The sequence below is a fragment of the Medicago sativa genome, chromosome 2 (genome assembly GCF_051527215.1).
Source record: "Medicago sativa cultivar Bolivia chromosome 2, Bolivia_mono, whole genome shotgun sequence".
Classification (NCBI taxonomy): Eukaryota; Viridiplantae; Streptophyta; class Magnoliopsida; order Fabales; family Fabaceae; genus Medicago; species Medicago sativa.
Genome location: NC_140750.1, coordinates 66,585,129 through 66,598,610, shown reverse-complemented (window position 1 = coordinate 66,598,610; position 13,482 = coordinate 66,585,129).

Genomic DNA, 13,482 nt, shown 5'->3' with positions numbered 1-13,482 from the left:
ATCAACAACTCTATAATTTTTATAAAAATTTCACAATTAAAGCTATTTAATCAAGGGTTAATTAAGATTTTAGTCCCTATAAATATTCACAGTTTTGTTTTTAGTCCCTACAAAATAAAATCACACTTTTTAGTTCCTATAAAATTTTCCATCAGCATTTTTAGTCCCTAGAAATTTTTCCATCAGCGCTTTTAGTCCCTGTAAAAAAATTTCATCAACAGTTTTGGTTCCTAAAATGCTTAAGGAAAATGTCATAGGGACTAAAAAGTATGATTTTATTTTGTAGGGACTAAAAACAAAACTATGAATATTTATAGGGCCTAAAAACTTAATTAACCCTTTAATCAAATAGTGCACATTTACTTGTATTTTTAAAAAGTTGATTAAACGTTCAATTGAAGTTACTAGATGAAGTATTAGGTTTAAATGTGTAATTGGTCCCAGCACTTTCAATAGATTTTGGCATTGGTCCCTGCACTTTTTTTTGTTTGGCATTGGTTTCTGCACTTTGTAAAAATATTGGCATTGGTCCCTGTACTTTTTTTTGTTTGGCATTGGTCCCTGCACTTTGTAAAAATATTGGTATTGGTCCCTGCACTTTGGAAAAATATTGGTATTGGTCCCAATCATTTCATGCCACGTGGCACCAATACCAATATTTTTTCAAAGTGCAGGGACCAATACCAATATTTTTACAAAGTGCAGGGACCAATGCCAAACAAAAAAAAGTGCAGGGACCAATGCCAATATTTTTACAAAGTGCAGGGACCAATGCCAAACAAAAAAAAGTGCAGGGACCAATGCCAAAATCTGTTAAAAGTGTAGGGACCAATTACACATTTAAACCTAATTTTTTTGTTACCTAATGGTTTTGAAATTTTATAAAAATTGGTAGAGCGAATTAATCTAATTTTGTCACGATGTAGGATCTTTGGATGGTGGTGCGATGAGTTTTAACCTCCGCACCACCGGTGGCCCCCTTTCCTTCTATGTTTGTCCCTCCCTCCAACCTCTCTGTCGTTCGATGCGCTTCGTCCAAACAAAGCATCGGTCTGTTTGTTGGTTCTGGTTCAGGGTGGAGGAGTTAGGTGGCGGCGTCGTAGCTTCTGTCGTCGGTGATGGTCAATTGATCCAGATCTACCAATTTCCTTTTGCAGGTTTCCTAACGGTTGTTGTACCCTCTCCTTCCAGTGTGATTAATCCTCCTTCGTCGGGCTCTTTTTGTTGTCTGGCCGTAGCAAGGTTCATGGTAGGAGGGTGAGGTGCGTACAATGGTCTTGGGATGTCTGCTTCAGGGATTGGGATCCAACGGCTCTTTTTGTTGTTGCTGTTTTTTTCTGCTTTGTATTTTCTTTTTCTGCTATAGGAAGATGAAGATGGGCGGTGGATGTCTCGACTGGTTTGGTTCGTAAATCTTGAACTTGGTTTTTTCTAGGTTTGATATGGGTTCTCTTATGTCCTGATGTGCTCAAAAGGGTTAGGTGCATAGATGCTCCGTGTTGACGGTAGTTGTTTATCGCACCTTAAGGACTTTATCTACCACAGTTGTTTCTTGCATCGTTAGTAGACTGTGGTAACAAGACCTATGCGTGCTTCGGCTAGTAATTGGTTGGTTTTGCATAAAAGGGTTTTAGCTTGCTTCGTTCAGAAGGGAGTTGTTGGAACTTGGATCATTTCTGTGTTGGCAGTCGATCCATACGCCTTTTATAAGCTCTGATTGGTAACTCTGCGTTTTTTTTTTTGCAATTCGGTTTCGTGCCCATACGTGGGTTTGCTGGATTGTCTGTGGTAGTGATTGTTTAAAGTTGTGTCTTTCTTATACCACTTATGTGCTGATTTGCTGTATCACCTGCTTTGGGTTGTTTTAGTGGTTTACTGGGTCAGGTATATGCCCCCGAGTCTTGTACTTCCTGATCTTTTAAATTTTATTTCCTATTTTGGCTTAAAAAAATTAATCTACTCAAAAAGAACTTTAAATTCAACAATTGGATTGGTAAAATATATAGTTTATAACGAGTTATTAAGCTAAATCTATATCTATATACTACTATTAAAATTGAAGCAATATAAATTTCCCATTTTGCTCCTAGGAGGGGCATTTTTGTAATTTTCTAATTAGTGGAATTTGGTTGTTGTCACCTCACTATGATATTGGTGCATTTTCCCATTTTGCCCCTCACCACTTTTTTTTAATTATTTTATAATTTTTATATTTTCAATAACTTTTAACTATTTTCCAATTTTTATATTTTTAACTATTTTTCAATTTTTTCTCTGAAATTCAGTTGCTTCTACATTGCCGTTGTGGGAGATTAAGGTATCGTTTGACCCGAGTTTTTTTCCAACTTCACTACATTTTAAAGGAGAAGTTAGGCCAAACAGAGTATCAATTAAGTACTTACTAAAAAATTGAATAGAATGAGCTTTGGCCAAAAGTTGTTGAATGTTACTTTAAAAAACTACTTCTCGACAATTTATTTCACAAGCACCTCTTTTCAACTCACGCTGGGAACCTTTTCTTTTATTTTTTAATATTATATTTCAATATGATTTTTTCTTCCATTTAACTTTATTTTATCTTATTTTTTTTGAACCGTTCCATTTAATTTTTTAAGGAGGTTCCATTTAATTATATTATCTTTTTTTAAAAGAATTTTATTATCTTTTTATCACTTATATATTTAATTTCAATATCGTTTAATCATCACAACCTCACGAATATTTTTATTCACGCTGTCATTTAATGATACCAATTATTTTTATTTTCTTTCTTCAACCTCGCAAATATATACACACACACATTAACGTTTAGAGTAATAATTTATGTGTGTCTGTTTCTTTGTTACGCTAATGCGTATAATTTTTTTTGGCGTTGCATAATGCGTATGATTATTTTTATAAAATTTTGATTTTAATTAAAAGTAAAATTGTAGATGTCTTTTCTTCAAAAAAGGTCTAGATGCCTAAAAAAATTATACTTATATATATATATATATATATATATATATATATATATATATATATATATATATATATATATATATATATATATATATAGGGATAGGATCAAATGACAACATGGTGTCAAATTTAGTTTGACACCAAATCTTAACCATCTATTTTAATTCAATCTAAGGCCAAAAATTACTTGGTGTATATCTCTATTATATATAAATGCCTTATTTTTTTTTCAAAAGTACACGTGTCACCTTCTAATTCTAAGGGACATTAATTGTTTCACCATGCCATAAAAATGTACACAAATATTATGCAAGGCAATCCTTATTTATTCATTTCTTTAATTGTTTTTTTTAAAGATATTTATTTCTTTAATTGTTGTTTCTAGATTTGGGTGATGTTGCAAGTGAATAATGTCCATATAGAATGGCAATTTGATTTTTGTTTTGATTTACATAAAAAACTATATGTGATGGCACGTTTATGTTTTCAATATTTTAGCATAACTATTCTTTCTTTCCTCGATAATTTTACATAGTATGTTAACCAATTTTTTTTTGGTTACGCGTCACCTTTTATTATTTAAACCAATTATAATATCACATGTGTCATCTTTATATAATACAAATGTCTTCTTCAAAATTTAAAGTACACCTAACATGTTTATTTGCTAAAGACATTAATTGCTTTCAAGGATATTTACATGTAGTTACTGATATAAGAAGTTTTTTTTTTGGTGATATAAGAAAAGGTTTAGTTGCGCATAAAAAACATTGATAAGCAAAACGTTTTTCTTTAAAAAATATTATTTCGAATGAAAATATTATTTACTTTTGACCAAAAATGCTATCAAAGAAATCCAATTAATCGCCTCACTCATTGTCATTGATAGAAAGCAATCCAAAAATGCTAAAGAAACTTCTCTCACAGTTTTCTTTGACAACACGATAAATTACACGTTTTCAATTCTTAATGGGTTAGAAATGCATTAATGTATTGATATTCAGGATCAGACATTTATTGAATCAAATATTCATTCATTTATCATATGAGAAATTAAGGGTGTAATTGATGTTATTTGTTTGATTTTTTTTGCTATAAGTATAGCTTCTAACTTTCAACATTTTCACACCATTTCAAAATTCATTCTTAATTTTTTTAGACTTTTCTCAAAATCTCAAATCCCTCTTTTGTTTATTCAAACTTCGTCATGGGTTTGTTGTTTCATATTTCCTGCTTCCACATTTTTTAGTTGTTTGATGATGACAAAGCGGAGTTGGTTCAACCATGTTGTTTCACTCATTTCTTGAATACTACGTGAATATGAAAGATTGATATCGGCTCCAACATTACCTGTAAATTATGAAAAATGAAGTGGTGTATCAGATCTCTCTATAATTTTTTATTCTTCACATTTGAGAGATATTTTTTTGTATCAATGATCCCATTAGAAATATATTTGGTTACGTGGTAGAGAGAATTTCTTTTTGGTGTATCATTTGCTTTTGTCCTTTTTTTAGTGTTACAATTTTTGTGGAGTAATGTTATTAGAACATCCAAAAATCTATAAATTATCTGACACCGTCTACAAATGTATAAATATGTAGGTTCAGAGAACATAAGTTGTCATTTTATTATTACTATTTTATGTATGTGTGGATGGTTTAATTTTCTCACCTATCAAATATAGTTGATCTGTATTTGTACGGAATTTTTTTATGTGAAACATTTCATTTTATGCTTTGATTTGATTGAGATCTCTAATGATATTCTTCATCGATGATATAAACGTTTTCTTTTACTCAATGTTTGTTTGGTATAAAAATACATTTTTTAAAGACAATCAGACCAATTTCAAATTACCACAAAAAACTCTAAGTTTGTTCCACTAAATTTACAAAATTGTAAGTCTTCCCAACATCCTGAAAACCTACAAAATTGGGCCGCTTATGAAAAAAATTCCATTAAATTTACAATTAGATGTCATTATCCCCATTTTCTTTATCGTTTTTTCAGATATACAATACCTAGAAAAGGAATAAAATATACTAACATTTACTCTAATGATTATTATTTTTTAATTTAGTTTGAAGAGGGTTTCATTGGAGAGCACGTGTCTACGTTTTACGAATTCAAGATTTTCAACATCAACAATATAATTTTTAGTCTTTTTCAAAACAAAAAAAATAAACAACATAAGTTTTAGTCAAGGCAATGTTTTGTATTTGATATAGAATCAAGATGTTAGAGTTTAGATACCTTAGGTTAATTTTTAATGAATTGATATGTCGAAAAGCTAATCTCAATAAATTGATTTAGCCTTTATCTATATTTATTTTATGAATATTTTTCTTGCACAATGGATATATTACACATGAAATCTTATTTGATGAAACTTAATTGATGCTTTTAAACACATCTCCGTACATGTTAAACATCACCCTAAAGATTACATACAATTGGTTCACATCATCTAAGTTGGACAAACCTTTTCTAATAAGAAGACATCTTAACTTCATCATGTTTTATTAAGATTGCTTTTCACTTATCATAGTTTCTTCAATAGAATGTATCAAAACCTTCAATCAGCCATTAAACAAAAATCATGGTTTCTTTTTTATTTCTTTTGACCGGATAAAACATAATCCTTAGTGTCATTTTATCTTAGTTAATTGACAATCAATATATGACTTTTTCTACTTTAATTTGCCAATGACATAGTTATTATTAAATAATTTTTTTTTGGGGGGGGGGGGGGGGGGGGGGGGGGGGGGACTATTAAATAATATTGTTAATTTTGTTATCTACCGTTTATTATAAATAATTTCCATTTGCAAGCAATTCCACGCACCATTTCAATCAAAAATTGTATTTTTTTTAATCTTTTGTCTCAATGTCATGTCTTTTTTTTTTTGTCTTTCTAAATTTCACGTATAATTTGGTATTTTTAACTGGGAAAAATGAATTATATTAACACAAAAATATCAAGTATTTGTATAATTAATAATTTAATAATTGTCTAGAAGTCTTAGCTCAACTGGCAAATGCCGAAATTGCAAGGTCGGACGTCATGACCCGGGTTCGAACCCGGGACCTCACAGTTGTGTGTGAGTTTATTTTCAATGGATTACCACTTCATCTAAGACCAATTTTTTTTTTAATAATTAATAAAATTTTCGAATATTAGTTTTTTCCCTTTTTATTAAAGATAATGATGATAAGCAATTTAAGAGTAATTAATGTCACTTAAATTAAAATGATTTTATAAAGGTTAAAATGTGTCATGTAATTATTTAGAATGAAAATGTCTTGATCGATGGATCAGACCGAAAAAGAAAAAAATGATAGTGTTAGTTATAGACACTAATTAAAGGAAGGCTTAATAGAAGTTTTAGCCCCCTAACTTTCCCAAAGTTGCGATTTTGACCCCCTAAGAAAAAAACTACAAAACTGCCCCCTATGTTTTGCACCTGTGGCAGTTTTGGCCCCCAAAGCCAATTTTGACTTGGTCTACGCTGATGTGGCACCCTAAGTGAGATGCCACGTGTTATTTTTTTATTTTTTTTTGTCTTGGGGGGACCAAAACTGCTACAGTTGCAAAACATAGGGGGCGGTTTTGTATTTTTTTTTCTTAGGGGGCCAAAACTGTTATTAAGCCTTAAAGAAAACAACTAAACCAAAAAAATACGGAAACAAACAAATATTGGAGTATATTATAACAAATAAACCGGAGACACTTAAAATTCAAATAGTTCATTTTTCTATCCGTATAAAAAAAAACTGAATTATTTTAATCTTTTAACATTTTCTATTAATGTTTTATATTCAATTCTTTTAAGAGAATATTTATTTTACAAACAAAAGTTTTTGACAAGTTTAAAAAAAAATTGTCATTAAATTTTGAAATTTTATATTTTTATAATTTAAAATAATTAAATTTTATGTGTCATTTTAATTGGGTTGATTCTATAAATATTAAACTTTGTCGTTTAATAGGTCGGACAAAAAAATAAAACGTTCTTTAAATAAGATCCTTAATTGTAACCCTTAATTAAACGAAATAAAAAATATGAAATTATATTGCAAAGAAAAAATCATGCACTGTTGAAATTTAAATAATTCAGGTTACTTAGAAAAAACTTTTTCTAAATAAACTAAAAACAAAAATAATTTATAAGTTTTTTATTATTGTTTGACATCCATTTTTTAAAAAGGAATGCCTCATGTACTTTGAAAAATTTTCGCTAAATTTTCAAAAAAAAAAATATCATTAAATTTCGAATACTTCAATTTGAATAATTTAATATTTTTCTTTTTTTGTGATTTTTTTTCATGTTATTAAGTATAATCATGATAAAATAAATTAAGAGTCATTAATGTGGTCATTTAAATTAAAATGATTCTATTATATGTCTCATTTATTGGGTGAGATGAGAAAAAAATGTTATTTAAATGATATCATTATATGATATCATGGTTTGAATCACTATTTTTGCTATTAATACTAATAATAACATTCCTAATCAAAGTTGGCTCGACTAATAATGAGTTGACTCAACCTCAAGGGCGCTGAGTCAATCCCCACTATTAGCTTGACGATCTCTTTGATAGGGAGTAACTTTGTAAGTGCTCATTGAGTCATGAGATATATCTTGATCTTGATGTGTACTCCAGAGTCTAACTCACCTAAAAAAATTATAATAAGAAAAACAATTTTTTTTTTAAATTGTAAATTGTAGATTATGATAGTAGTCTTTGAAAATCCTCAATTTATTTTATGAAAAATTAAGGATGTGTTTGTTCCAAGGCAAGAAATTACATATCTTGAAAGGACATTCATACCCATTTGTTTGGTAAAAATTTAGATTTCCTGGAATATTTTAGAAATTAATTATTTAAAAAAATAAAAATGGAAGTATAATGTTAATGGTAGTGAGAATTTATAGCAAGCTGGGTTTTATTACCATGGAAATTTTAGATTCCCATCCTTTAAGCATGAGAATAGCAATAGAAGAAAACATGTGTAAATAACATTTCTGAGAATATAACATGCATGGGAACAAATTATCAAAACTTAAAACAAACATGAGAATGTAGCATTTCTAATCTCACATTCCTAGGAATCATATTACAAATCTTGAAATAAACACACCCTAAAGTCTCTTTGACATATTCTAAAGGAACTTTTTTTTAAAAGAAATAATAATAACAAACACAATTTAAAAGGAGAATTGAATGATATCCAAAATTAAATTTTATAACTCAGTGATTTTGTCAATTTCAATTTTACAAACTTTCAACAATTTTTTTATACAATTTATTTAGGGGTCCCTCACAAACGTGGAGAGATAGGGTTCATCTATAGCCATCATTCTCTACAAGCACCTTATTTATTTGCTCCACAACGGGGGTGCTTATTTATTATGGTGTTAAATAGGTGAAGCACCCACATTGTGAACAGTCTTAGAGATAAAAGAGCACTCACAAATATATTTATGTTTACTTATCTCCAAGGATAATAGCTGAGTTCGAAACTCAGAATCTCGAAATTCAAAGTTTGTCCTTCTACTACTAGATTAAACCCTTAAGTTGGAAAATCACAATGAACAAGAAAATGAATTTTTATTTCAAATTAATAATGAAAAATGAAGTATCCCTTATACCCAAACCATCTCTCATCTTGATTTTTTTACTAAAAGAGTTTGTTGGTTTAATTGTTCATGCTAATTGGGATTGCTCGGTCAAACATATTGTCCAAAAGTTGTTGATAATTTTGTGGATTTTTTGAAGGAGTTGAAAACCTTACAAGTCATCAGGTGTATTGGTCACACTTGACACATTGACATGTCTCCGTTAAGTTTGAGACTCTTTGCGTCCGGGATATAGAGACATAATAAAATAAAGTTAGAATGATGCATGACATGTTAAAAAAGGTGGGTTGATGGTTGCTTTATTCAAAGAGTTTTTATCCCTTTCTTTCATGATAAATAAAGGATTAAGCAAAAGAAATCCAAAATCGAAGAAAATAGTTCATCATAATGTTAGGATTTTCGCGGGAGCGTAAACTGGGTTGGATAATCACATTAGACTAAGAGCAACTACTCAAGTGAGATTAACATCACATCTTCATCCAAATCTTAAAGGCATTGGATTTATGGGTCATCTCACTTATATGTTTGTTATTATATTCTCTTGCATCCAATCTGAAACTTTAATTCATATAACACATGTTAACATCTCTCCCTTGAAGTGTGAGACTCTCCGCATTTGTGATTTGGTAACAAAGCCAAATAAAATTAGATGAAGACATATCATGGTAAAAATGGTGAGTTGGTGGTGATTTAATGGATGGAGGTTTATGTTCCTTTCTTTCATGAGAAGTTACGAAATAAATTAGAAAAGGAAAAAAAATAAAAAAATAATTTGAACATGAGAGAAATGATAAGGAAAAAAAAGAGTGTGTGCTTTTAGGGGAGCGTATAAGGAATAGAGTGAATTGTCGATAATTTTACTGGTTCGATTAAGGAGTTTGACATTTTGTAGTAATTATTAACCAAAATATTAGACTAACTAAAAAAACGCCACATTATTTTAAAATTTCTAATAAGTATTTATTTTGTAAAATCAACAATACACATATGTTTTTTTCCATTGTCAAATTTCACCAAAGAATAAAAGTGAAGGAGTTTGAAGTAGTTGAAGTTGAATAACAAAAAAAAAATATAGCATGAAAGAGAATGACATCCAATAACTAAAGTTTAAGATTAAAAATAAATAAACAACTGACAACTGAAAACTAACAAAATATATTATCATAATGTTGGGATTTTCGGATGATCTGGATTCACGGTAGTCAGTGAACCATGCAGTCACCTGCAGTTGAGAAAATAGACCGTTGGATCAAATCAACATTCCTGATCATATCACTTCACCTTTTAGTCACCTGTATTAAATCCAAAGCTCCGTTCATTTCATAGCCTGCAAACTCATCCGGTCATCCACATTAACCTCTTCAACCCACGTTCTCGGCCGTTGTTGCTGGTGTTTTCGGCTTCGGTTGTTCCATGATTATAATTGAAAATCGGATTGAATCGAAGAGAGAATCATTAATTAAGTAACATGAATTGAATTTGGGTTGATATTGCGTGAGGGAAAATGAAAACTGTAGGCACATGGAATTGTGAAGATAGAAATGGATTGGGTTTAGAGGTAACAAAAAAGCAGTGCGTTGATTCAGATTATTGAGGATGGGTTTGCAGTGTGAAGGATATATACAGTGTGTTGTTTAATAAATCTTGAAGAGATGAAGTGATATCATCAGGATCGTTGATTTGATCCAACGATCTATTTTCTCAACTGCAGGTGACTGCATGGTTCACTGACTGCCGTGAATCCAGATCCATTTTCGGATGAGTCTTCACCGGGTTGGATGATCGTATTACGTCAGTAACAACCATACAAGTGAGATTGACACCACATCTTTACATAAAACCTTAAGACACTATGTATTTCGGTCATCTCACTTATATGTTGTTCAAAATCTACTCTCTCATCCAATGTATAACGTTAACTCACATTTGACACATTAACATATCCTAATCAATTGTGTGACTATATGCTTCCATAATTATGTAACGTAGTCAAATAAGGTCAAAATTAGGTGCAACATGTTCAAAAAGGTTGATTGGTGGTGATTTCATGAAGGGTAGTTTATATTCCTTTCATCTATGAGAATAGAGAAAGGAAACTAGATAAAAAAATAAAACAAATATGAAGAAGAAAATTGAAAATGGTAGAAACATTCAGGTGAAAATTATGTAGTGTGTGTTTTGTCCATGAGAGTATAAAAAATAGATTGAATTATCGGTAATTATATGGTTTTGTTGAAGGAGTTGAAGATTTTTGGGTAATTATTACCAAAAAAAGTCGAATTAATTAAAAAAATGTTGTATCATTTTAAAATGTCTAATAAACATGTATTTTGTTAATTCATCATAACACATGTACCTTTTCCATTGTCACACCCCATCATATATCATATGCGAAGGAGTTTGAAAAAATAGAGTTTGAATATAAAAATAGTATGAAAGTGAATGACATCCAAAAACAAAGTTTTACTGTAAAAAATGGTTAATTAAGTAAACGTTCCCTATAATATTAATATTTTTTTTTCAGTCCCTTGAAAAAAAATTGTATATCTGGATTTTTTTTGCAAAACATGAAGGTCTTGGATTTTTTTCCAAGAGCGGGGGATACTTTATCCTACACTGGACGAAGTTAAGCACGTAAACGAATTCCTTCTATCATTGGTTCAAGGAGACGAAAAGGAATATATCAGTTCTGATTCAGTTTGCAAATCAGACGAGAATAGTGAGGTACAAAGTGTTTATCTCTTGAGACTTCAGTTTTTCTATTATCTGATAAAGCAACTCCAATATTCTCATACTCGGTTTAATTTTATTTATAATGTCAGTATTCTTCTGATCTTTCTCATTTTTGCTAATGTAAGCCGTACTGTTTCATTGACCATATTATCAACTATATGTTCTGCTTCATTTTTTATAAATCTGCTATATCTCCGTCTTTTTTTTTTCTTTGTTCTTTGGAGCACCTATGTCTATGTGCATGCACAAGACAATTTTGTAGTCCCTTTTTCAAGGCTTTTCTGTTGTGTTTTTGTTGATGGGTTATTTTATAATATGCTTAGTTAAAAATGCGATAGATAATTGATGTCTTTGTTGTTGTTTGTTATACTTATTTGTTACACGATTGAATAATTACAAATTCGTGTTGGATGTTAAGATGAATCAAGTGTATGCACGATATTAACTTGGTATATATAAGGGTATCCACTATTAAAATCATGGAATTTGAAAGAAACTATATATAAGGGCATCTGGTAGAGACGATTCGTTGGGTAGGGGCAATTAATTGTATATGCAGTGGTAGGCCTCGAGACTCCAACACCCTCAGTTATATGCAGAACATAAAAAAAAAAAAAGGACTCATGTCTCCGTGATTAATTTTAGACATCCGTGTAAAATATTCCGGCATTAAATACTAATATTTCGACGTTACATCCGTTAAATCATTCCTGTTTAACGATACAAAAATAATATCCAAATAACTATATATGCGTTGATATTTGTATATAATATGCAATCGAAAATACGATAACGATGCGTTCTTATTATATATTGTGTATAAAATAATGAAATTGTTGTTTAATTAGATTTTATAAAATAAAAAAATAGTCGTAATTCTAGCCCGTGCTTGGCACGGGTTTCCAAGCTAGTACTCTCTATTTCCTTTTTTTGGAGAAACAAAACAAATTTTTTCATTCATTACCGGATCATTTATTTCTTTCTTCTTTCTTTTGAATATATTGTTTTCTATTGTTTTACAGTGATGAGAAATTAATCAAATTTTAACCATTTAGTGTCAACTTAAGAAAATGGGATGCAATGAAACTTAAGGATCTCCATCCTATCAATTCATTTAGAAAATGGTTAGATTAAAAAACTCAGGAATTTTGTGGGCCAAGTAAATCACATTTAATTTGAAATATTAATTTATTTTTTCTATGATCTTGTTTCAACTCCTTAAAGTGCTTACAATTCAAAAGACTTTGTTTTCTAGAGAACCGTTTTGGACATTTAGCAACCATATTCCTAGGGGTGTAAGTGGTTCGGACAAAACCAACGAAACCGAAAGTCCAAACCGAACTAAACCGAAAAAATATCCGATCTTGTTTGGTTCGGTTTGAAACCGATCCGAACCAATCAAAACCGATCTAGTTTGGTTTGGTTCATGGTTTTTCATTTTGAGATCCGTGAAACCGATGAACCAATCCGTTGATAACCACACTCCTTATTTTACTAATATTATCGACCTCACACAAACTTATGGTTATGCCCAAAATTAAACATAAAATACTTTTTTAATCCATTGACTTTCTCTCATCTTCATCTCATCTCATCAGTGAGACTCTTTCATTTCTACTAAAAAAGAAACCCTAGTCATCAACCACACCAAACCCATTGTTCATCGCCACCGGTCACCACTGAGATCGTTCATCTGTTGGTTAATTTTATCATGTTTATACCATTGATTTATAATCATTATATTTCTTCGTTTTCCATGTTCATTTTCTATGCCATTGATTTATACATGTTACGTTGTATGTCATTGTTTAGTAAAGATTATAAAAAGCCATTCAAAACAGAAAGCAATTTGTGATTTGCGTAAAATTTTGATCATGTGTGACGTCACTGATGTGTATTGATAAAAATTGAAATAAAACTATAAAATATATATACTACTCAATAAAAAGTGCATCCCTAGAAAATTTTCACACACGTATGCATAACTTTTTATTTGTTGGTTCATAAATAATTTTATAAGCTTTAGAGATTTAAAAATATTAGAGATTAACACTAGTCAATTCTAAACTGATTTTTGTGTTTGTTGATGAATGATGTACGTATGGATCATGTGAAATATTTGAGTTTGATGAAGTTATTT